The sequence below is a fragment of the Lontra canadensis genome, unplaced genomic scaffold (genome assembly GCF_010015895.1).
Source record: "Lontra canadensis isolate GAN:19392208 unplaced genomic scaffold, GSC_riverotter_1.0 scaffold100, whole genome shotgun sequence".
Taxonomy (NCBI): domain Eukaryota; kingdom Metazoa; phylum Chordata; class Mammalia; order Carnivora; family Mustelidae; genus Lontra; species Lontra canadensis.
Window position 1 is genome coordinate 7,265,521 of NW_022631094.1, and position 27,161 is coordinate 7,292,681.

The following is a 27,161-nucleotide window of genomic DNA, read 5'->3' on the forward strand; positions in this document are numbered from 1 at the left end:
TAATCCCATCTAATATTTTTGCTATTCTTGTCAAATATAATTTGATCTTATAAGTGAGGGTCTGTTTTGGGGATCTTGAGTCTCTTCCATTGGTGTATGTGTCTATATTTATGTCAATGTCATACTATTTTGATACTATAGCTTTCTTTGTAGAATAGGTAAAATCAAGAAATGTGATGCATCTAGCTTTGTTTTTCTTTCTCAGAATTTCTTAGGCTATTCAGACTCTTCTCCAGTACCACACAAATTTTAGGATTGTTATTTGTGTTTTTGTAAAAAATGCCATTGGAATTTCCATATGGACATTTTAGCAATATTAATTCTGATCCATGAACACAGAATACCTTTCTTAATGCTTGTCTCTTCAATTCCTTTTACCAAAGTGTTGTAGTTCCTAGTACACAGACCTTTCCCATCCTTAATTAAATTTATTTCTCAGTTTTTTATTAGTTTTGGTGTTACTGAGAGTAAAAGTTTTCTTTATTTCTTTTTAAGATACTTCATTTTTAGTGTGTAGAAATGTGACTGGTTTCTCTATGTTGACTTTCTATACTACAAGTTTACTTAATTTATTACTTCTAATAGTTTTTTTGGTGGTGTCTTTAGGATTTTTTATATATAAGAACAAATAATCTTTGAAAGACAATTTTTTTTTAATTTGGATGCCTTTTATTTCCTCATTATTCTGGCTGGGATTTCTAGTATGTTGAATAGAAGTGGTGAGAATAAGCACCCTACTCTTGTTTCTGATCTTAGAGAAAAAGCTTTGTACTTTTCATTACTGAGTATGTTGGCTGTGAGTTTGTTGTACCTGGAATTTATTTTGCTGGGTTATGTTCTTCCTACACCCAATTGTTGAGCTTTTTTTCATAAAGAGATACTGAATTTTATCAAATGATTTGCCTGCACCTTTTGAGAGAAATATATGATTTTTATCTTTCATTTTATTAATGTGGTGCATCACATTCATTGATTCACATATATTAAACAGTCCTTGCATTCCAGGGTTAAATTCTGCTTGACTATGGTGTATGAGCTTTTTAATGGGCTGTCAGATTTGGTTTGTTAATATTGAGAATTTTTTCTACATTCATCCAGAATATTGATTTACACTGTTCTTTCTTTTTTTTAGTCTCCTTATCTGACTTTGGTATTAAGGTAATACTGGCTTCATAATATGAGTCTGGTAGCGTTCCATGCTCTTTAATTTGTTAGAAGCTTTTGAGAAGGATTGCTGTTATTTCTTTATTCAATATTTGGTAAAATTCACTAGAGAAAACATCTGGTCCTGGACTTTTATTTATTTATTTTTTTTGGAGACTTTTACTAGTAATTCAGTCTCTTAATTCATCATTGGTCTATTCATATTTTCTATTTCTTCATAATTCAGTTACGGTAGAGTATATGTTTCTGGACCTTTACTCACACCTTTTAGTTTATCCATTTTATGGGTATATAATTATTCATAATAGTGTCTTAAAATGCTTTCTGTTTTGAGTGTCAGTTGTAATGTCTCTTCTTTCATTTATAATATTATTTATTTGAGTCTTTTTTTTTCCTAGTCTAGTGAAAGTTCTGTTAATGTTGTTTATTTCAAAGAACTACTTTTCAGTTTTGTTAATCTTTTCTAATTTTTTTTTCTGGACTCTATTTTCAATTATTTCTACTCTAGTTTTTGTTATTTTTGTCTGCTAACTCTAGGCTTCCCTTTGTTTTATTTTTCCACAGTTCCTGGAGGCATAAAGTTACATTGTTTATTTGAAATCTTTCTTTTCTTCTTAATATAGGCATTTATCACTATAAAATACCATCTTAAGATTGTGTTTACAAAACTGAGGGTTGCTGGATGGAAGGGGGTGGGAGGGAAGGGGTGTCTGGGTGATAGACAATGGTGAGGGTATGTGCTATGGTGAGTGCTGTGAACTGTGTAAGACTGATTAATCACAGACCTGTGCCCCTGAAACAAATAATACATTATATGTTCATTAAAAAAAAAAGATTGTGTTTACATCTCATAGGTTTTTGTATACTGTGTTTCTAATTTTTAAGGTATTTCCTTAATTACTCTTTTAATTTCTTCTTTGATCCATTGGTGTTTAGATGTGTGTTGCTTAATTTCCACATATTTGTGAGTTGTGGAGTTTTGTTCTTTTACTGATTTTTAGTTTTATAGTACTGTGGTTGGAAAAGGTACTTCCTATAATTTCAATCGTCTTAAATTTGCTAAGACTGTTTTGTGACAGAATATGATCTATTTTGAGAGTGTTCTGTGCACATTTGAGAAAAATGTGTATTCTGCTACTGTGGAAGAAATCTTCTGTGTATGTTCATTAAGTCCATTTGGCCTAAAGTATGGTCAAATTTCAATGTTTTCTTATTGATTTTTGTATGCATGACCTATCCATTGTGGAAAGTAAGTATTTAAGTTTTCTACTACCAATGTATCATTTTTATTTCTTCCTTCCTGTCTGTTAGCATTTACTATATATATTTATATGCTCCAATGTTGGGTGCATATATATTTATATTTATTATATCTTTCTGATAAATTAACCCCTTTGCATTATATAATCGCCCTCTTTATCTTTTGTGACCATTATTGAATTAAAGTATATTTTGTCTCATATAAGTATAGCTACAGTTTTTCTCTTTTGATTTCCACTTTCATGAGTATCTTTTTCCAGCTCTTCAATTTGAAATATATCCTTATGTGTTTTCCTTAAGGTGAGTTCAATTTACCACAGGCAGCATTTTGTGTGGTCTTTTTTCTTTTTTTACTCTATCCAACTACTCCATGACTTTTGATTGGAGAATTCAATCCATTTCCATTTGTAGTAATTATTGATAGGTAGGAATTCATTAATAACATCTTATTGTTTTTTCTCTGTTTTGCAGTTTTCTTATTTTTTCCCTCTTTTGATGTCTTTCTTTGTGAATTGATGGTTATCTGTAGTGGTGTAGTTTTGCTCCGCTCTCTTGTGAATCTACTGTAGGTTTCTGTTGTGTGGTTATCATGAGGCTTACATAAACCTCTTGTAGAAAGGTCTTCTAACTTAAATAACTCTGATTATATACAAAAACTCTACCTTTTTTCTCCTCTCTTTATTGTTTTTGCTGTCACGATTTGCTGCTTATACTGTATTTAGTAAATTTTTGTAGTTATAGCTATTTTCAATACTTATGTACTTTAACCTTTGTGCTAAATTTAAGTGATCAGCATTAGAACATATTACAATATTAAAGTATTCTGACTTTGTGTATATCCTTATCTTTACCAGTCTTTTGTATATTGTCATATGTTTTCATGTTATGAATTAGTGCTCTTTGTTTTTACTTGAAGAACTCATTTTAGCTTTTCTCATAAGTCAGTTCTACTGGTAATGAATTTCCTCATCTTCTGTTTGTTTGGGAAAAGTTCTTATTTCTTCATGTCTAATGGATCACTTTGCTGCTAACGATTGGCAGTTGTGGATTTTTTTTTTTCTTTCAGCATTTTGAATATATCACTCTACTATCTCCTGTCCTGTATGATTTCTACTGAGAAATCCTGTAAGAGCATTATGGAGATTCCCTTCTAAGTTATATGTTTTTTTTGTCTCCTTTACTGGTTTTAAGATTCTTTTTGTCTTTATTTTTGACATTTTTATTATAATATGTCTTAGAGAGGATCTCCTTAAGTTGATTTTTTTTTGACCTATGAAATTCATAATTGTAGCTATCCAAATATCTCCCTAGATTCAGGAAGTTCCCAGCCATTATTTTTTAAATTACATTTTCTTCCCTCTTTTCCTCCTGTTCAACTGTTGGAACTTTGATAAAACAAAAATGTGTACTTTTGAAGGGAACCACACAGGATTTTTTAAAAAGATTTTATTTATTTATTTGACAGAGAGAGGGATCACAAGTAGACAGAGAGGCAGGCAGCGAAAGAGGGGGAAACAGTCTCCCTGCTGAGCAGAGAGCCCAATGTGCGGCTCAATCCCAAGACCCTGAGATCATGACCTGAGTCAAAGATAGAGGTCCAACCCACTGAGCCACCCAGGCGCCCTAACCATACAGATTTTTTCACACTTTTCATTCTTGTTTTTGGCAAAGAGGACAAAATAAATGACATCTTATTTCACCGTTGTGCTGACATTGTTTCCTTGTCTGTAAGTTTTATTTTTTAAGATTTTATTTGTTTATTTGAGAGAGAGAGAATGTAAGCTTAATAAGAACAGACTTAGTTTGTTCTCTTCTGGGTCACCCAGCCCCTGAAATAATGCCTAGCATACAGTAAGGTTAATATTTACATGTATATATTTTATATATATATAGATATATCTATCTATCTATCTATATATATAGAATTAAAAGAGAAATCAAAAGATAAATTAAAAAAATAAATCAATAAATGAATTAGTTTATGTGTTTATGGGTGGAATTTTGATCGGAATGGCATTAAAATTATAGATTGCTCTAGGCAGTATAGACATTTTAACAATGTTTATTCTTCCGATCCAAGAGCATGGATCTTTTTTTTCTTCCATCTTTTTGTGTCTTCTTCAATTTCTTTCATGAGTGTTCTGTAGTTTCTCAAGTACAGATCCTTTACCTCTTTGGTGAGGTTTATTCCCAGGTATCTTATGATTCTTGCTGCTATAGTAAATGGAATTGATATCCCTTTCTGTATTTTCATTGTTAGTGTATAAGAAAGCAACCTATTTCTGTACATTGATTTTGCATCCTGTCATATTACCAAATTGCTGTGTGAGTTCTAGTAGTTTAGGAGTGGAGTCTTTGGGGTTTCCATATAAAGTATCATGTCATCTGTGAAGAGAGAGAGAGTTTGACTTCTTCATTGCCAATTTGAATAACTTTTATTTCTCTTTGTCGTCTGACTGCTGTTGCCAGGACTTCTAACACTATGTTGAACAAGTGTGGTGAGAGTGGGCATTCTTGTTGTGTTCTTGATCTCAAAGGGAAGGCTGTCAGATTTTCCCCATTGAGGATGATTTTTGCTGTGGGTTTTTCATAGATAGATTTTTATGAGGCTGAGGAATGTTCCCTCTATCCCTTTACTTTGAAGCGTTTTAATCAGGAACAGATGCTGTATCTGGTCAAATGCTTTTCTGCATCAATTGAGAGGACCATGTGGTTCTTCTCTCTTCTCTTATTGATGTGTTCTATCACATTGATTGATTTGTGAATGTGGAAATACCCTGGCAACCCAGGGATAAATCCCACCTGGTCATGGTGGATAACCTTTTTAATGTACTGTTGGATCCTATTAGCTAAAATCTTGTTGAGAAACTTAGCACTATATTCATCAGGAACATTGGTCTGAAATTCTCCATTTTGGTGGAGTCTTTGCCTGGTTTGGGGATCAGGGTAATGCTGACTTCATTAAGAGTCTGGAAGTTGTCCTTCTGCTTCAACTTTTTGAAATAGCTTCAGGAGAATAGGTATTATTTCTTCCTTGAATGTTTGGTAGAATTCCCCAGGGAATCTGTCAGGTGCTGGGCTCTTGTTTTTTTGGGAGGTTTTTGATCACTGCTTCAATCTCATTCATTACTAGATATTGGTCTACTCAGGTTGTCAATTACTTCCTGATTCAGTCCTGGAAGTTTATAGGTTTCCCGGAACGCATCCATTTCTTCTAGGTTGCTTAACTTATTGGCATATAACTGTTGATAATAATTTCTGAGGTTTGTTTCTATTTTGTTGGTGTTAGTCATGATCTCTCCCCTTTCATTCCTAATTTTATTAATTTGGGTCTTCTCTCTTTTCTTTTGGATTAGATTGGCCAATGGTTTATCGATCTTATTGATTCAAAATCCAGCTTCTAGCTTCTTGATGTGTTCTACTGTATCTCTAGTTTCTATCTCATTGATCTCTGCTTTAATCTTGATTCTTTCCCTTCTTGTATGTGGGGTTGGCTTAATTTGTTGTTGACTCTCCAGGTCTTTAAGTTGTAAAGAGAGCTGGTGTATTCTGGAATTTTCAATTTTTTGAGGGAAACTTCGATGGCTATGTATTTCCCCCTTAGGACCGCTATTGCTGTATCCCATAGATTTTGGACCAAAGTGTCTTCATTTTCATTGGTTTCCATTGATTGTTTACGTTCTTCTTTGATTTCCTGGTTGATCCAAACATTCTTAAGCAAGGTGGTCTTTAGCTTCCAGGCATTTGATTCCTTCTGAACTTTTTTTTTTTGTGGTTGAGTTCCGGTTTCAAAGCATTGTGTTCTGAGAATATGCAGGGAATAATCTCAATCTTTTGGTATCGGTTGAGGACTGATTTTTGACCCAGTATGTGGTCTATTCTGTAGAAAGTTCCATCTGCACTCTAGAAGAATGAGTATTCTGTTGTTTTAGGGTGGAATGTTCTGTATATATCTATGAGGTCCATCTGGTCCAATGTGTCATTCAATGCTCTTGTTTCTTTATTGATTTTCTGCTTGGATGATCTGTCTATTACTGAGAGTGGTGTGTTAAGATCCCCTATTATTAATGTGTTCATACCAATATGACTTTTTATTTTGATTAACATTTATGTTATGTAGTTGGCTGCCTCCATATTGGGGACATAAATATTTACAATTGTTAGATCTTCTTGGTGGATAGACCCTTTAAGAATGATGTAGTGTCCTTATGTATCTCTGGCTATGGTCTTTAGTTTAAAATCTAATTTATCTGATATGAGAATCGCTACCCCAGCCTTCTTTTGAGGTCCATTGGCATGAGAGATGCTTCTCCATCCCTTCACTTTCAGTCTGGATGTATCCTTGGGTTCAAAATGGGTCTCTTGTAGACAACATATGAATGGGTGCTGTCATTTCATCCAATGTGCAACCGTGTGTCTTTTTAAGGGAGCATTTGGGTCATTCACATTGAGAGTGATTATTGAGAGATATGTTTTTATTGACATTATGTTACCTGTGAAGTCCTTGTTTCTATAGATTGTCTCCATAAATTTCTGTTCAATGACACTCTTTGGTTCTTTCTTCTTTAATAGGAACCCGCTTATTATTTCTTGTAGTGTTGGCTTGGTGATCACATACTCTTTTAAACCTTGCCAGTCTTGGAAGCTCTTTATCTCTCCATCCATTTTGAATGTCAGTCTTGCTGGATAAAGTATTCTTGGATGCATGTTCTTTTCATTTAGTGCCCTGAATATGTCTTGCCAGCTCTTTCTGGCTTGCCAGGTTTCTGTGGACAGGTCTGACATTATTCTGATGGGCATTCCTTGGTAGGCAAGGAATGTCTTCCCCCTAGTTGCTCTCAAGAGCTCCTGTCTAAAATTATGATTCATCAGTTTCACAATGACGTGTCACGAGGTGTTTTTAGATTCTGTGATCTTGGGGAGAGGCCTTTCCGCCTCTAGGACATGAACGCTGGTTCCTCAGATTGGGAAAATTTTTATGGAGAATTTGTTTAACTATATCCTCTAGTCTTTTTTCTTTCTCCTCTCCCTTAGGGATTCCAATAATTCTGACTTTGGAACATTTCATGGTGTTATTTATTTCCCTAATTCTGTTTTCATGGCTTCTAAGCTGTTTGTTCCAGGCTTACTCCTCATCCTTTTTCTCTACCAGTTTGTCCTCTATATCACTAATTCCATCTTCTGTCTTGGTTACCCTAGCTGCTACAGAATTTAGGTTATATTGAAACTCATTGAGAGCATTGTTAACATCTTCCCTGGTGGCTTTCACTTCTGCACTTATCAATTCCATGTTGTCATTAGTGCTTTTCTCCTCCTAGCCATTGCCTGGATAGTTGTTAACCTGAATTCCCTTTCTGACATAATGTTTATGTCCATATCCAATAGCTCTGATGGAGAGGGCACAGTCTCTGGCTTTTTCCTCTGTTGGGCATTCCTCTTCCTGGCAATTTTGGTGAGAGATGGCTGAGGGGATGTGTAACTAAATGTACCAACCGTAATCCAGGGAAGGTGCACCCTGGAACACTTCTGAGCAATCAGGAGACCCCACGAAAAAGAAAGAAGAAAGAAAAAAAAAAGAGAGAGAGAGAGGAAAAGAGAGAGAGAGAAGCCCAGCCTGAATGTACCCCAAAGGTATGATTTATAAAGTATACAAACAAAAAGAGACAAACAAAAAGACCGACAAAAGTAAATGACAAGAAAAAAAAAGAACCCTCTTAAAATGAACCCCAAGTATAAGATTTATATACTACCAGAACAAAAACAAATACACAGAAACACTGACAGAAGAAAAATATGGGAGGGTGGTTATAAATTCTCAGTGTGGGGGAAGAAGGTTATTTTGATTCTTCCTGGGTATCTTGATATCTTCGTTAAAGGACTCAACTTTCCCTAGATAAAGGGGGATTAAAACTGGTTTATATATAGGGGTAGTATTGATTAGGGAAAGAGGATTACCTTGAACTTATCTCTATATGAATACTAAAAAAATAGAAAAGCAAACAAACAAACAAACAAAAAACCTAAAACCAAAAAACAAAAAACACAGGAATATGTATCAAGTTAAAAAGTTATTATGGACTTTGTTGTCCTGAACCTCTCATTGTGATGGTAAATAGGTTAAAAATTGCTTAAAAATTAAAAAGAATGAGAATAGTGACAATGAATTAAAAATAAAAGTTGTATCTATGAAATATACAAGTTTTAGGGCAATACCAAGAGCTTAATATTTTATTTTCCCCTGATATTGGGGTTTGCAGTTTTATGGGGACCCTGTGGTGGTTGTCCTTTTGGGGTTTTTTTGTGGGATTTTTTTTGGGGGAGGGGGCTGGCTTTCTGGGGGAGGGGCCTGCTGTGTGGTTTTTCAGGCAGTCTTGCTAGAGTTGAGTCTTTGTGCCCCCTATCAAGAGGCTGGGTTCTGAGGATACCAGTTTTTCAGGCTTTTGTTCTCTAAAGTTTTTTTTTTTTTTCCTCCCCTTTGCAGCTTTTGGTGGTTCTTTGGAGGTTTAGAGGAAAGCAAACTGCACCCAGACCTCCCTCTCAGAGCAAAGTCTCAATCTGTTCCCCTCTGGGTGGTCCAGAGCACACAGACTCCCCTCTGCGACTTCCCACTGGCAGAGCACCTCCCTAGCCACAGTCTCAGGGGTCACGGGAGCTCCAGCTTGTACTGTGGTGCTACTAAAACTGAGAGCAGTATTAGTCCAGAGAGCTGGTTTCCAGTGGCAGCCTTTGCCCCAGCTGTCTGGGCAGGTCTAGACCACTGGAGAGATCCCAACCAGAGATAGCACACTGAGATTTCCCTGTCAGCAGGGGCTGGGTGTGTTCAAACTCTCACTGGTATTAGAGAGCACTGGCTAACACCCACACAGACCTCTTTCAGGGGAGGATGTGGAGTGTGGCTCAGACCCAGGTCTCAAAGTCCGCATGTAGAGTGCAAAAGGCTGTGGTTCTCGAGAGCACTGGCTGGTGTACACACCATACTCTCATGAGCGTCACCACCTAGATGCTCTCACATGTGCCAGTGGCTCAGGGACCAGGCCTGGATGCTTTGCCACACTCTCTCTGGCATGTCGCCGGTGGTGGCCATCCTGGGTCTGTGGTTTTAAGCCCGTGCCCTAACCACCCAGTTCCACCAATTTCCCCTTAAGATCTTTTGCTCTTTTTGAATGCTTTTACCCAGACTCCAATCACAGGGACACTCTCATATTGGGGTATTACTTTCCAATGGGTCACTTCTGGTGGCTCCCTCCCTCTTTTGTTTATCTTCTAATATCAGTCCCATGTTCCCACTCTGCTTTACCTGTCCACTGGTGTCTTCTGCCCCCATAGAGATCCACAATTGTATAATCCTACATCTCAGGCTGATTTCATGTGTGTTCAGAGTGTTCTTGTAGATAATCAGCTCACTTTAGGGGATGAGTTGAAATAGCATCTCCTACTTCTCCATCATCTTGCCCCCCTCTGGAATTGGAATTTTAATCACACACAACTGCACTGCATCAAACCAAACTGGTGACAGACAGTTTAACATTAATTTGGTTTATCAATCATCATTTTTGTTAATCTTATGTATTTACTATCACCAAGTGAAAATCCCATGCCATTTTGGATGGTAGGAGGCTAATGCATTCCCTTCAGAACAAGCGATCATTCACAATAATCTCATCTAGTGGGATAAAATGGGTACCAAGAACCTAACTACAGTAGTCAACAATGAAGGCAATATCAATTATGCTACCACAAGACCTAACCATTACTTATTCAGTCTTTACATCTAGAGTCATGCCACAGCACTATTTGAATGCATGGACAATGTGTGCTAAGTTAGGTGTCAAGTTCCAATCTTGCTTGAAGGATTATATAAAATAAACCTTAAGAAGTTGCTGTGTTTATGACACAGAGCAAGGGTCAGAAGTGGAATTCTGGGAGCTGCTAAAATTTATTTCAAAATATAGCTTAAAACCAGCCCTGAGGGAGAAGAGAAAATGGAAAATGTCTCTAATTTCATCTCTCTTACTTGAAATTATGGGGTGATATTTACAATCCTGCCTCAGTCAAATGACAGCAATACTTTTCCTATGATTACAGAATGTTTCCTGACTTACAAGAAAATGCAGTAAAGGAACACATGGCATAGGATGAGAGAGTTAAACACTGTGGAAAATGCTTCCATTGATACAAAGTCATGACAAAACTTGATGATATGTCCATAAAACAAGTACTGGCATTGAATTATTTAACTCTGGAGTCCCTTGAGACCTAACACATGAACTGGAAAAACGTGAGACTTTAGGATCTGGTGACAAATGCAGTCATCAAAAATTCTGGAATTCAATGAATCCTGTCAACATCGCTTCAACATGAGGGCCATGAAAAATAGATTTATTAAATGCAGACTTATGCAAGTCAGAAATTGTTATGCTGGAACAAAAGGGCCATTAAACCTTTTAGGATTGTTGAACATAACTGATAGGGAACTAACATTTATTTCATACAGGCAAGTGAAATAGAGTCAAGATTTGAGAAAGCAAGAAATATTAATTAATTAAAAGAATGACTTCATATCATAATTTTATCACTAGCAAGATGTTCTTTTCTTTAATTTAATTTTACTTTATTAGTGTTCCAAGATTCATTGTTTATGCACCACACCCAGTGCTCCACGCAATACGTGCCTTCCTTAATACTCACCACCAGGCTCACCCAACCCCCATCCCTCTCCCTTCCAAAACCCTCAGTTTGTTTCTCAGAGTCCCCAGTCTCTCATGGTTCATCTCCCTATCTGATTTCCCCCAACTCAATTCTCCTCTCTTTTTCCAATGCCCTCCATGTTATTCCTTACGCTCCACAAGTAAGTGAAACCATATGATTATTGGCTTTCTCTGCTTGACTTACAGCAGAATCTCCTCCAGTCCCATCCATGTTGATACAAAAAAGGTATTCATCCTTTCTGATGGAGGCATAATACTCCATTGTATACATGGACCATATCTTCTTTATCCATTCATCTGTTGAAGGGTATCCTGGCTTTTTCCACAGTTTGGCGACTATGGCCATTGCTGCAAGATGTTCTTTTTAAAAGAATGAACTTAATGAAACCAGAAAAAATAGGCACCTAGAACATCATTCTTCAACATGTGGTATTGTCTAGTATAGCTATGTTCTTTGTATTAAATACATAACTAATATCTTTAATAATATAAGACTTTTTCTTGACAGTGTAAATTGAGCTTTACTATTTTATTATTATTAGGGTATTGTTGAATATTAAAATAAATCATGTAGAGGTTAACAGCTTCCTTAAGGGAGAACCATTATGTAAACCTGCATCATGGTGGTTTTATTTTTCTATTATAAGGTTTAATGCTGGATTAACTTAAGTAAAGCACTATGCATTGAATAGAAGTGTTGAAATGAACAAATATTGTTTAACATTGGGTTCCTAAGAGAGATATGAAATTTCAAAATACTTTTAAGGATTAAAATATTTTCATCACAAAAATATCTGTGGCTATTTTTGTAATGTAAATACTTTATTTCAAAAATATTTAGCCTTTGTAGGATTCTATCTAATGCACTTGTTGAGTTATACCCTTTGCTATGGACATTATATTATATTTGCACAGTAGCCAAAGCATATCCTACAAAATAGACTGGCTCTAATCATTCCCATGTTTATCACAGTTATACAGATTAACCATGCTGTGGTTATCCACGGGTATTTCCAGATACCTGACTGGATGCATATCCATCAATATGCATCTTTGAGTCTTTTTTTTTTTTTTTTAAGGTTTTATTTATTTATTTATTTGACACAGAAAGAGAGACAAGAAGAGCAGGAACACAAACAGAGGGAAAGCAGGCTTCCTGCTGATCAGGGAGGCCTATAGGAAGAAACTTAAGGACTGAGCCTCACAGGTGCCCATAACTTTGAGTCTTAAATATAAAATCTCCTTTAACAATATGGTTTCTTTTTCAGTCAGAAGAATAGGACAAGATGTCACTCTGCAATTTATTTCTTATCATAGTCATCACATATAATCTTACCAATATTTAAGGCCAAATATACTTATATTTATGAAAATTATGGGGCAAAACTTCTGTCTTAGAGCACATGTAAAAGAGATTATAGGTAGGGGTGCCTTGGTGGCTCAGTTGCTTAAGCTTCTGCCTTCAGCTCAGGTCATGATCCCAATGCCCTAGGATCTAGCCCTATATGGGTCTCCCTGCTCAGCAGGAAGTTTGCTTCTCCCTCTACCCCTCCCCACCACTTCAGCACTCTCTCTTTCAAATAAATAAATAAATAAATAAAATCTTTTTATAAAAAGGAGATTATAGGTGGTATAGTAGTAGTAGAGAAAGATTAGACAAACAAGTTCAATAATGCTGAATTTTATATAGGTAGGGATATAGTGCAAGAAGTGGAAGAAATGCTAATTGATCTCTTTTGGTCATATATAGAATAAAAAGTATTGTTGAGTATGCTGTGGATTGGTTTATTCTACTTCTCTTGCAATCTTGTAACCTAGTTGTTTTCAAACTTTTGACAAACATCTACAATATGAAATTCACTGATATTCATAATAGGAAATATATTAGTCATTGAGTTCAGTAAACACACATACACATACATTGACAGAACTGAAAATATTATGAAATTATACCTACATATTATAATACCTGTGCTTTCTATAGTATAGCTTAGTATAGTAAGATATTCTGTACACTTTTTTTCTAACCTATATGTGTTTTTAAAATAGTGATTTTATAATACTCTAATGTGTGGTGACCTGCAGAATGCAACGCACTGACTGTTCTCAATTGCGGTGATTTTTTTCTCCTAGTGGACATTTGGCAATATTTGTAGATATTTTGACTGCCACAATGGGGAGAGTACTGAGTGGGTAGAATCATCTTACAATGAATAGCACAGCTCCCCTCAACAAAGAATTACCTGGCCTAAAATACCCATAGCACTGAGGATGTGAAACTCTTGTCTAATGGATTGCCCTGCAGAGCCTAAAATGTTAATATTATGTTTTTCAGACTTCCTCTCTAGCTGTAATTCTAATTTCATCAGTATGTTTAGGAGAATTGAATTCAGATCTGACTTAGGAGAGAAAAAGAAAGAAGGTCACTAAGCAACTATATTGAGAAAAAGATCATGGTAGAGAAATTGGAGATTTACAACCAGAAGTTTCCTGAGTTGACAGCTTCCCTCAGTGGCTGCTTTCCTGTTCATAGGAGCCCAAGCTTAAAGCCTGATCCTGTAGCTGTACAAATTGCCTAGTAATAAATTCCTATCTGCCCAAAGTATTTAGAACCATGTGAATTATCAGTAAATAAAGATAAAATTTATAATGTCTCTAAAATAGAAGTAGATACACTTCATCCTCTCAAATAAACCAATGAGTTGACTGATGTGTTATCATTCAGTTACTATAGTATACAAAGATACTAGTACAAATGGAGAACATTTTGAAGTGAAGAAGTAGTAGGGGAAAATATGTAATTATTTTGAGTTATAAACTTTTTAGATAAAAACTATAACTTAAAAAATGGATGCATCAAAATTAACACAGGAGTAATTAAAAGGCTACTTTTGATGGTATACCATTTCACCTAGACTGAGGTGGCCCTTAAATAAGTTTCATAATCATGTAGCTCCTTCCTTTTAAAATGCCAATTTTTATTGAAAATATATATAATGGGTATCACAAATACTTGTAACTTTCCTTAATGGTTTAATATTTTTTTCTTCTTTTAACAGAAGTTAACACTTTTGTTGTATGAAATATTGTTTCATCGCATTATTATCTATAATTCTACCTTAAAATAACATTATCCATGTATTTGTGGTTAGAGAGAGCATGAAATGCCCCACTGGAAAGCATTTTTCAAAGGAAGATTGCATATTTCTGTACATTTCTTCAAACCAATATAGATAAGATAGATAAAAATCTTTTCAGAGTGAAAAATACTTGTGTAATTGTACATTCTCTTGCTTCATGAAAAAAGGAAGCAAAAATCCAAGATACTGAGATATACTGTCAGCCACACAACCACCAAGTGGAAGTCATAATTCAAATATGTCCTCTAATCCCAGGGCTCTCTCTAACCCATTCTGGCACATTCTTAGGTGACCTGTGCTTAGACCAGAGCAACATCATGTCAGTTTGATCTGAGGAGACTCTTCTACTCTCTGAGGATACAGGCCTCTCCCTCTCTTCATGTATATGGAATAAATTTTGCCACCTCATTTTCATTGTGTTACTCTTTAGAATCTGCTTATTTACTTTACATATAATTGTGTTGGTGGTACTGATGGCAACTTCAACTAATTACTTAATTTCTATAAGCCTCAGTTTTTAATTTCTAAACTGATGATAATAATGGTATGAATTTCCTGAGCATGCTTGGGTGATCATATATCCACACGTAGAGAGACATACATAGTATGTAATGATAAATCAATATACATATGTAAATATAATTATTTATAAATAAATATATAAACATATATGTAAACTTTATATGTAATATAATCATACAATGTGCTTACCACATAAACACTGATTTTTATTTTGATCTAATCATTAGCTATTTATTTTTCTTTTGTTTCTGTAGAAATGCCTCTTTTTTAATAGCTGATTTCTTGAAGCACAGGCCTACCTTTGAAAACACATCTGAATCACCACCTCCTGAAATGAGTGTAACTGAGTTGACATATTGTCAGGACAAAGACTGGTTCAAAGAAATGGCATAATTTAACAGCTCAACTTTTTTTTTTTTTTAAATAACAAGAAGCAATCTTTTATTTCTTTCCTTAGTGCTAAGTGTGGTACATGAAGCATATTGCTAATTGTTACATGTCTTTTTAATAACTAATTTTGAATATTTTCTTTTTTGTTGTTTTTTTAATTTTTTTATTTAATTTTTAAATTTTTAAATAAACATATAATGTATTTTTATCCCCAGAGTGCAGGTCTGTGAATCGCCAGGTTTACACATTTCACAGCACTCATGATAGCACACACCCTCCCCAATGTCCATATCCGCACTACCCTCTCCTGTCCCCCCTCCCCCCAGCAACCCTCAGTCTGTTTTTTGAGATTGAGTTTTTTATGGTTTGTCTCCCTCCCGATCCCATCTTCTTTCATTTTTTTTTCTTTTCCTACCCCCAAACCCCCCACATTGCTTCTCCACTTCCTCATATCAGGGAGATCATATGATAGTTGTCTTTCTCTGATTGACTTATTTTGCTAAGCATAATACCCTCTACATCCACGTCATCTCAAATGGCAAGATTTCATTTCTTTTGATGGCTGCATAGTATTCCATTGTATATATATACCACATCTTCTTTATCCATTCATCTGTTGATGGACATCTAGGTTCTTTCCATAGTTTGGCTATTGTAGACATTGCTGCTATAAACATTTGGGTACACGTGCCCCTTCGGATCACTACGTTTGTATCTTTAGGGTAAATACCCAGTAGTGCAATTGCTGGGTCATAGGATAGCTCTATTTTCAGTTTTTTGAGGACACTCCATGCTGTTTTGCAGAGTGGTTGCACCAGCTTGCATTCCCACCAACAGTGTAGGAGGGTTCCCCTTTCTCCGCATCCTCGCCAGCACCTGCCATTTCTTGACTTGTTAATTTTAGCCATTCTGACTGGTGTGAGGTGATATCTCATTGTGGTTTTGATTTGTATTTCCCCGATGCCGAGTGATGTGGAGCATTTTTTCATGTGTCTATTGGCCATCTGGATGTCTTCTTTGCAGAAATGTCTGTTCATGTGCTCTGCCCATTTCTTGATTGGATTATTTGTTCTTTGGGTGTTGAGTTTGCTAAGCTCTTTATAGATTTTGGAGACTAGCCTCTTTTCTGATATGTCGTTTGCAAATATTTTCTCCTATTCTGTCACTTGTCTTTTGGTTTTGTTCACTGTTTCCTTCGCTATGCAAAAGCGTCTGATCTTGATGAAATCACAATAGTTCTTTTTTGCCCTTGCTTCCCTTGCATTTGGCGATGTTCCTAGGAAGAAGTTGCTGCAATTGAGGTCAAAGAGGTTTCTGCCTGTGTTCTCCTCAAGGATTTTGATGGATTCCTTTCTCACATCGAGGTCCTTCATCCATTTTGAGTCTGTTTTCATGTGTGGTGTAAGGAAATAGTCCAATTTCATTTTTCTGCATGTGGCTGTCCAATTTTCCCAGCACCATTTGTTGAAGAGGATGTATTTTTTCCATTGGATATTCCTTTCTGCTTTGTTGAAGATTAGTTGACCATAGAGTTGAGGGTCTATTTCTGGGCTCTCTATTCTGTTCCGTTGATCTATGTGTCTGTTTTTTTGTTTGTTTGTTTTTGGTTTTTGCCAGTACCATGCTGTCTTGATGATGACAGCTTTGTAATAGAGCTTGAAGTCCAGAATTGTGATGTCACCAACTCTGGCTTTCTTTCTCAATATTCCTTAGGCTATTCGAGGTCATTCCTGGTTCCATATAAATTTTAGGATTATTAGTTCCATTTCCTTGAAAAAAATGGATAGGATTTTGATAGGGATTGCATTAAATGTGTAGATTGCTTTAGGTAAAATAGACATTTTCACAATATTTGTTCTTCCAATCCAGGAACATGGAACATTTTTCCATTTCTTTGTGTATTCCTCAATTTCTTTCATGACTACTTTATAATTTTCTGAGTATAGATTCTTTGCCTCTTTGGTTACGTTTATTCCTAGGTATCTTATGGTTTTGGGTGCAACTGTAAATTTGCACCCAAAATTTCTCTTTCTTCTGTCTTGTTGTTAGTGTAAAGAAATGCAACTGATTTCTGTGCATTGATTTTATATCCTGACACTTTACTGAATTCCTGTACAAGTTCTAGCAGTTTTGGACTGGAGTCGTTTGGATTTTCCACATAAAATATCATATCATCTGCAAAGAGTGACAGTTTGACTTCTTCTTTGCCAATTTGGATGCCTTTAATTTCTTTTTGTTGTCTGATTGCTGAGGCTGGGACTTCTAGTACTTCGTTGAATAGCAGTGGTGATAACGGACATCCCTGCTGCGTTCCTGACCTTAGCAGAAAAGCTTTCAGTTTTTCTCCGTTGAGAATGATATTTGCAGTGGGTTTTTCATAGATGGCTTTGATGATATTGAGGTATGTGTCCTCTATCCCTACACTTTGAAGAGTTTTAATCAGGAAGGGATGCTGTACTTTGTGAAATGCTTTTTCAGCATCTATTGAGAGGATCATATGGTTCTTGTTCTTTCTTTTATTAATGTATTGTATCACATTGATTGATTTGCAGATGTTGAACCAACCTTGCAGCCTGGGAAGAAATCCCACTTGGTCATGGTGAATAATCCTTTTAATATACTGTTGGATCCTATTGACTAGAATTTTCGCATCTGTGTTCATCAAGGATATTGGCCTGAAATTTTTTTTTTTTTTTTTGATGGGATCCTTGTCTGGTTTTGGGATCAAGGGGATGTTGGCCTCATAAAATGAGTTTGGAAATTTTCCTTCCATTTCTATTTTTTGGAACAGTTTCAGGAGAATAGGAATTAATTATTCTTTAAATGTTTGGTAGAATTCCCCCGGGAAGCCATCTGGCCCTGGACTTTTGTTTGTTTGGAGATTTCTGATGACTGTTTCAATCCCCTTACTGGTTATGGGTCTGTTCAGGTTTTCTATGTTTTCCTGGTTCAATTGTGGTAGTTTATATGTCTCTAGAAATGTATCCATTTCTTCCAGATTGTCGAATTTGTTGGCGTAGAGTTGCTCATAGTATGTTCTTATAATTGTTTGTATTTCTTTTGTGTTGATTGTGACCTCTCCTCTTTCATTCATGATTTTATTTATTTGGGTCCTTTCTCTTTTCTTTTTGATAAGTCTGGCCAGGTTTTTGTCAATCTTATTAATTCTTTCAAAGAATCAGCTCTTAGTTTCGTTGATTTGTTCTATTGTTTTTTTGGTTTCTATTTCATTGATTTCTGCTCTGATCTTTATGATTTCTCTTCTCCTGCTGGGTTTAGGCTTTCTTTGTTGTTCTTTCTCAGCTCCTTTAGGTGTAGGGTTAGGTTGTGTATTTGAGACCTTTCTTGTTTCTTGAGAAAGGCTTGTATTGCTATATATTTTCCTCTCAGGACTGCCTTTGTTGTGTCCCACAGATTTTGAACTGTTGTGTTTTCATTATCAACCAGCTCAACTTTTAATGTGTGAAACTTGAGGGAAGTTTTAGAGGAGGGAACTATAGGGGTGAAGGGCAGACTGTAGGGGCCAATGGTAGGCTGCCCCAAGATGGACCACTTTGGCATGGACATTATTTTCAGTGAAAAGTAATCAAAATCCATCAGATGCAGGAAAAGCCCTCTTCCTGGTCCTCAGCTGCCTAAATTTACATTGGAATGGAGAGCCTGTACCAGGAGGAAAGCCACAAACAGAGGCTCACTTTTATCTAAGAAATTACCTACATAATAGGGCAACATTAGTTTTTCAAAACATCTACTTTCACCTTCCTGCTAATGGCCTTCTCCCCTGTATATCCTCAGACCCTACTCCTTTCTTTAGTTCATACAAACTTCATGTTGCCTCATTGTCTTTGAAATTTCATGTCGGTGTGGATTCCCCATACATATGTCTGCTATTAAATTTGTTTTATTCTGTCACACATCAATTTAATTCCAAGTCCAGCTAAAAGATTCTTGTAGAGCAGAGGTAGGACTTCCTCCTCCAAAGAGGTAGAGACTCATTATTGGATGAGAAGTTCAGGATTATAGCCTTCTAATCATATTTCATTGCCTAGAATTCAAATGCATGACCATGATTACCCAGGAAACCACAGTGTAACATGTGACCCTGGAAAATAGGAAAAAAAAGAGCTATTACATATTCTATGTTACAGATGCTAAAAATGACACAGAAATATGAAAATTGTATCAATGGAAGATCTTTACAGTTTACATATATTGAAGAAGAAAATTACATAAATTAAATTCTAAGAATAAAATTGTAATTTATATAAAAACTTAAAAGGATATTTAGGTATGATTACTATTTTAAAAATAGTCAATTAAGGGGTGCCTGAGTGGCTCAGTGGTTTAAGCCTCTGCCTTCCGCTCAGGTCATGATCTTGGAGTCCTGAGATCAAGACCTGCATCAGGCTCACTGCTTGGCAGGGAGCCTGCTTCCTCCTCTCTCTTTGCCTGCCTCTCTGCCTACTTGTGATCTCTCTCTGTCAAATAAATACAATCTTTAAAAAATTGTCAATTAAAACCAGGTATCCTATCTATATATAATTATCAATTGTGCATGAAAATGTACACAACACACATGATCTTGTTCTATTCATTAATGTCCTTAAGGATTTCTACTGGATACCACTTTCATGGTAATTTCCTTATATGGTTGTTTGTGTTATCAGTTGTATTTGGAAGTTGTGTTTGCATATACTTAGTTCTTCAACCATCCTAAAAATCTTCAAAGAACTGCAACTGTCGTAGATAACACTTGAAAATGACATTAAAAAATATGAGACGAAAAAAAAGAAGGTAAGAATAAGAGGCCAATAGAGGGAACATAAAAACCAAAGGAATCTAAAAATAATCTTCCTATGTCAATACAGTACACAAAGGGAATAAGAAAGAAGGCAGAGAAACAGACACTAGTATTGTAGTTCCTTAAACATGTAAGCAGAGAGACAAATTGGAAAGATTTTTTATTGTATTATGTTAGTCACCATACAATGCATCCTTAGTTGTTGATGTGGTGTTCCAAGATTTATTGTTTACATATAACACCCAGTGCTCCGTACAATACATGTCCTCCTTAATACCCACCACTAGGCTCACCATTCCCCCACCTACCTCTCTCTAAAACACTAAGTCCACAGTCTCTCATGGTTCATCTCTCCCTCTGATACCCCCTCTTCACTATCCCTTTCCTTCTCCTAATGTCCTCCATGTTATTTCTTATGTTCCACAAGTAAGTGAAATCATATGATAATTTAGTTTCTCTGATTGACTTGTTTCACTCACTATAATCTCGTCCCATCCATGTTGATGCAAAAGTTGGCTATTCATCCTTTCTGATGGCTGAGTACTATTCAATTGTATATATGGACCATGTTTTTTATCCACTCGTCTATTGAAGGACTTCTTGGCTCTTTCCATAGTTTGACAACTGTGGCAATTGCTGCTATGAAAATTGAAGTACATATGGCCCTTCCCTTCACTCCATCTGTATCTTTAGGGTAAATACCCAGTAGTGCAACTGCCAGGTCAGAGGGTAGCTCCATTTCTAATTTTTTGAGGACTCTCCACACTGTTTTCCAAAGTGGCTGCACCAACTTGCATTCTCACCAACAGTGTAAGAAGATTTCCCTTTCTCCACATCCTCTCCAACATTTGTTGTTTCTTGCCTTGTTAATTTTTACCATTCTGACTGGTGTAAGTTGGCATCAATATAGTTTTGATTTGAGTTTCCCCGATGGCTAATGATGAAAATTTTTCATGTGTCTGCTAGTCTTGCATGTGTCATATAAGTCTTCATTGGAGAAATGTCTGTTCTTGTCTCCTGCCCCTTTGGATATGATAAACTGTTTTTTGGGTGTTGAGTTTGAGAAGTTCTTTGTAGATCTTGAATATCAGCCCTTTGTCTATACTGTCATTTGCGAATATCTTCTCCCATTCCATGGGTTGCCTCTTTGTTTTGTTGACTGTCTCCTTTGCTGTGCAGAAGCTTTTTATCTTGATGAAATACCAGTGTTCATTTTCACTTTTCCCCTTGCATTTGGAGATGTTTCTTCAAAGATGTTGCTGTGGCCGATATTGAATAGGTTACTGTTGATGTTCTCCTCTAGGATTTGGATGGATTTCTATCTCACATTGAGGACTTTCATCCATTTTGACTTCAACTTTGTGCATAGTGTAAGAGAAATTTCGAGTTTCATCTCTTTATACATAGCTTTCCCAGCACCATTTATTGAAGAGAGTGTCTTTTTCCCACAGGATATTTTTCCTATCTTGTCGAAGATTATTTGGCCATAGAGTTGGGTCCATATCTACACTCTCTACTCTGTTCCATTGATCTATGTGACTGCTGTTGTGCTGGAACCATGCTATCTTGATGATCACAACTTTGTAATAAAGCTTGAAATCAGGCAACGTGATGCCCCCAGTTTTGTTTTTCTTTTTCAACATTTCCTTGGTAATTCAGGGTCTTTTCTGCTTCCATACAAAGCTTAGGATTTAAAAAAAAAATTATTTTATTTTTTCAGTGTTCCAAGAATCATTGTTTATGCACCACACCCAGTGCTCCATGCAATACATGCCCTCCTTAATCCACCACCAGGCTCACCCATTCTCCACCTTTCTCTGCTCCAAAAACCCTCAGTTTGTTTTTCAGAGTCCAGTCTCTCATGGTTTGTCTTCCCCTCTGATTTCTCTGAATTCACTTATCCTTTCCTTTTCTGAATGCCCTCCATATCATTCCTTATGTTCCACAAGTAAGTGAAACCAAATGATAATTGACTCACTCTGCTTGACCTAATTCACTCAGCATGAACAGACACTTCTCCAAAGAAGACATACAAATGGCTAACAGACACATGAAAAAAATGTTCATCATCATTAGCCATTGGGGAAATTCAAATCAAAACCACATTGAGATACCACCTTACACCAGTTAGAATGGCCAAAACTGACAAGACAGTAAACAACATGCATTGGAGAGGATGTCGATAAAGGGGAACCCTCTTGCATTGTTGGTGGAAATGCAAGTTGGTGCAGCCACTTTGGAAGACAGTATGGAGATTCCTTAAGAAATTAAAAATAGAGCTACCTTTTGACCCTGCAATTGCTCTACCGGGTATTTGCCCCAAAGATACAGATGTAGTGAAAAGAAGGGCCATATGTATCCCAGTGTTCATAGCACCAATGACCATAATCACCAAACTTTGGAAGGAGCCAGTATGCCCTTCAACAGATGAGTGGATAAATTTTAGGTTTGTTTGTTCCAGCACCTTGAAAAATGAATACTGTTATGCTGAAAATAAATTTAAAAAATGATTAAAAAATGAATAAATAAAAAATGAAAAAAAATGGTGGTTTATGCACACAGTGGAATAGTACTCAGCAACAAAAAGGAATAAACTCAAACCACAGATGAATCTAACAATAATTATGCTGAGTAAAAGAAGCCAGACCTAAAAATAGTACATACTTTATGTACACTGTTTATGAAATTCTAGAAGTTACAAACTAGTCTATGGTGACAGGAAACAAATTAGCATTTGGGGTTAGGGGACTGGTATGGGGTGGGAAGGAAAGATTACAAAATGGCACAAGGAAACAATGGGTGCCATTGGCATTTTGATCGGGATGGCATTGAAATTGTATATTGCTCTGGGTAGCATGGACATTTTAAAAATGTTTATTCTTCTGATCCATGAGCATGGAATGTTTTTCCATCATTTTGTGTCTTCAGTTTCTTTCATGAGTGTTCTGCAGTTCCTTAGGTATAGATCTTTTACCTTTTCCGTTGGGTTTATCCAAGATATCTTATGGTTCTTGGTGCTATTATAAACGGAATCAATCTCTAATTTCCCATTCAACAGTTTCATTGTTATTGTGTAAGAAAGCAACTGATTTCTGTGCATTGATTTTGTACCCTGCCACATTACTGAATTGCTGTATGATTTCTAGTAATTTGGGGGTGGAAATTTTGGGTTTCCACATAAAATATCATGTCATCTATGAAGAGAGAGAGTTTGACTTCTTCTTTGCCAATTTGAATACCTTTTATTTCTTTTTATTGTCTGATTACTGTTGCTAGGATTTCTAGTACTATGTTGAATAAAAGTGGTGAGTGTGGGCATCCTTGTCATGTTCCTGATCTCAATGGGAAGGCTCTCAGCTTATCCCCATTGAAAATGATATTCACTGTGGGTTTTTCTTAGACGGATTTTATGAAGTTGAGAAACGTTATTTCTATTCCTATACTCTGAAGAGTTTTAATCATCAGGAAAGGATGCTGTATTTTGTCAAATATTTTTCTGCATCAATTGAGGGGACCATGTTGTTATTCTCTTATTCATTTGATCTATCACACTGATTGATTAGCGAATGTGGAACCACCCTTGCATTGTAGGGATAAGTCCCACCTGGTCATGGTGGATCATCTTTTTAAGGTACTGTTGGAGCCTATTAGCTAGGATCTTGTTGAGAATCTTGGCATCCATGTTCATCAGGGATATTGTTCTGCAATTCTCCTTTTTGATGGGATCTTTACCTCCTTTGGGATCAGGGTAATACTGGCTTCATAGAAAGAGTCTGGAAGTTTTCCTTCTGATTCTATTTTCTGAAACAGCTTCAAGAGAATAGGTATTATTTCTTCTTTCAATGTTTGGTAGAATTCCCCAGGGAATATGTAAGGACTCTTGTTTTTTGGGAGGTTTTGGATCACTGCTTCAATCTTGTTACTAGTTATTGGTTGATTCAGGTGGTCAATTTCTTCCTGTTTCAGTCTTAGAAATTTATAGGTTTCTAGGAATGCATCCATTTCTTCTGGATTGCCTAACGTATTGGTATATAGCTGTTGACAATAATTTCTGATGATTGTTTCTATTTCCTTGGTGTTATTTGTTACCTCTCCTCTTTCATTCCTAATTTTCTTGATCTGGGTCCTTTCTTTCTTCTTTTGGATTAGTCTGGCCAGTGGTTTTATAGATCTTATCAATTCTTTCAAAGAACCAGCTTCTAGTTTCGTTGAGGTGTTCTACTGTATCTCTGGCTTTTAAGTCATTGATCTCTGCTCTAATCTTAGTTATTTCATTCCCATGGGTGGGCAGGCTTAATTCGTTGTTGATTCTCCAACTCTTTGAAGTGTAAAGAGAGGTTGTTTATTCGGGACTTTTTTTTTTTTTTTTTTTTTTTTTTTTTTTTTTAGTGAGATTTGGGAGGCTATGTATTTCCCCCTTAGGAGCACCTTTGCCATATCCCATAGGTTTTGGTCTAAAGTGTCTTCATTCTCATTGGTTTCCACGAATTGTTTAAGTTCTTCTTTGATTTCCTGGTTGATCAAACATTCTTGAGCAGGATGGTCTTAGCTTGCAAGTGTTTGAATTCCTTCTAAACTTTTTCTTGTGATTGTGTTCTAGCTTCAAAGCACTGTGGTCTGAGAATATGCAGGGAACAATCTCAATCTTTTGGTATCAGTTGAGAACTGATTTATGACCCAATATGTGGTCTATGCTGGAGAAAGTCCCATGTACACTTGAGAAGATAGAGTATTCTGTTCTTTTAGGGTAGAATTTTCTGTATATATCTATGAGGTCCATCTGGCCCAATGTGTCATTTAAAGCTCTTGTTTATTTGTTGATTTTCTGCTTAGATGATCTGTCTATTGCTGAGAGTGGTGTGTTAAGATCCCCTATAATTAACATATTCTTATAATATGTCTTTTTATTTTGATTAACAGTTGGCTTATGTAGTTGGCTGCTTCCATGTTGGGGGCATAAATATTTAAAATTGTTAGATCTTCTGGTGGATAGACCCTTTAAGAATGATGAAATGTCCTTCTATATCTCTGCCTATGGTCTTCAGCTTAAAATCTAATTAGTCTGATGTGGGAATTGCTACCTTAGCTTTCTTTTGACGCCTATTGTCATGAAAGATTATTCTTCCTCCCTTCACTTTCAATCTGGAAGTATGTTTTAAGTTCAAAATACATCTCTTACAGACAGCATAGGATGGGTCCTGTCTTATTATCCAATCTGCAATCTCATGCCATTTTATGGGAATATTTAGGCTGTTTATATTGAGAGTGATTATTGAAAGATATGTTTTTACTGTCATTCTGTTGCCTGTGAGGACCTAGTTCCTATAGTTTGTCTCTGTAAGTTTCTGTTCTATATCACTCTTGGGGTCTCTCTTCTTATATGGAATCCCCCTTCATATTTCTTGTAGTGTCCGCTTGGTGGTCACATAATCTTTTAGTCTTTGCCAGTCTCAGAAGCTCTTTATCTCTCCATCCATCCTGAATGTCAGCTTTGCCAGATAAAGTATTCTTGGCTGCATGTTCTTCTCATTTAGTGCCCTGAATATGTCTTGCCAGCTGTTTCTGGCTTTCCAGGTTTCTGTGGACAGATCTGAGGTTATTCTGGTGTTCCTCCCTCTATATATAAGGAATCTCTTCCCCCTAGCTGCTGTTAAGACAATTTCTCTGAATTTATGATACACGAATTTTACAATCACATGTATGGCAGTCAGTCTTTCTATCCTTGTTGATCTTGGGGGTGTCCTCTCTGCCTTTTGGATAGGAACACTATTTTCCATTCCCCAGATTAGGTAAATTCTCATCTAGGATTTGCTTAACTATATTTTTTAGTCCTCTCTCTATATATAGAGATAGATACAGATATATAGATATTTTTAAAAATAAAAAGAAAAATGTATATGTATGAAAAATGTTCAAGTTAAAAAATTACTATGGATTATGTTGTACTAAACATCTAGTTGAAATTCCAAGTAGGCAAAAAACAATAAAAGAGCAAGAATCATGAGAACAAATTAATTTAAAAAAAAAAAAAGGAAAAGAAAAGTTGTATCTAAGAAATGTACAAGAGGCCCCTGGGTGGCTCAGTAAGTAAGTGTCAGCCTTAGGCACAGGTCATGATCCTATAGTCCTGGGATTACGCCCCCTGTTGGGCTCCCTACTTGACGGGAGGCCTGTTTCTTCTTCACCCACTGCCCCTGCTTATGTTTTCCCTCTCTTGCTGTCTCTCTCTGTGTCAAATAAATAATAAATAAATAAATAAATAAATGATAAATATTAGGGGGAAAAAAGAAATATACAGGCTGTGAGGCAATACCAGGGGCTTAATAAATTGTTTTCCCCTGGTGTTGGGGTTTACAGTTTTATGGGGACTCTGTGGATTTTGTCTTCTTGTTCCTTTGGCTTGTCTTCTGGGGGAGGGGCCTGCAATGTGGTTTTTCAGTCAGTCCTGCTTGGGCAGAGTTGTTCTGCCCCCTATCAAGAGGCTGGGCTCTGTAGAAACTGTTTTTCTTTTTTTGTTTTGTTTTTTTGTTTGTTTGTTTGTTTTTGTTTTGTGTGTGTTTTTTTGTTTGTTTGTTTGGTTTTTTTTTTTTTTTTTGGCTTTTGCTCTCTGGAGTTTTTTGTTCTCTAGGGGCTTTTCATGCCTTTTCAGAGGATCAGAGCAATGTAAACTGTCCGCACACAGACCTCTGTCTCAGAGAGAAGCCACAGTCTGCTCCTTTCTGAATGTTCCAGAACACACAGACTCCGCCCTCTCTGCAAACTCCATTGAACACCACAGGCTCCTACAAGTGGTGTACAGCCCAGCCACCATCTCAGTGATCACCTAAGGACCCAGGTTGTCTCTGTGCCCCATGACACCAAAACAGCAAGTGATACTGGTGTAGGCTAGCTGGCTCCCAGCGGCTGCCATTCCGGGACCACTGACTCAAGCTCACATTAGGTGCATTCAGCCCTAGGGATGGTGGAGGAAGCAGAGGTGGTTGTGGTGGTCACAGCAGCCACCATCCCCAGGGAATGCTGGCTGGAGCCTGCACTGGGCCCACTCAGGTGCAGGCAGGCACCAGCTGTGGGTGGTGGCTAGCTGCAGCCATCCTGGGCCCATGGGCTTGGGTCTGAGCTTGCAGTTGCCCAATCCCAGCAATTGTCCCTTAAACCCCTTTGTTCTGTTTAAGCGCT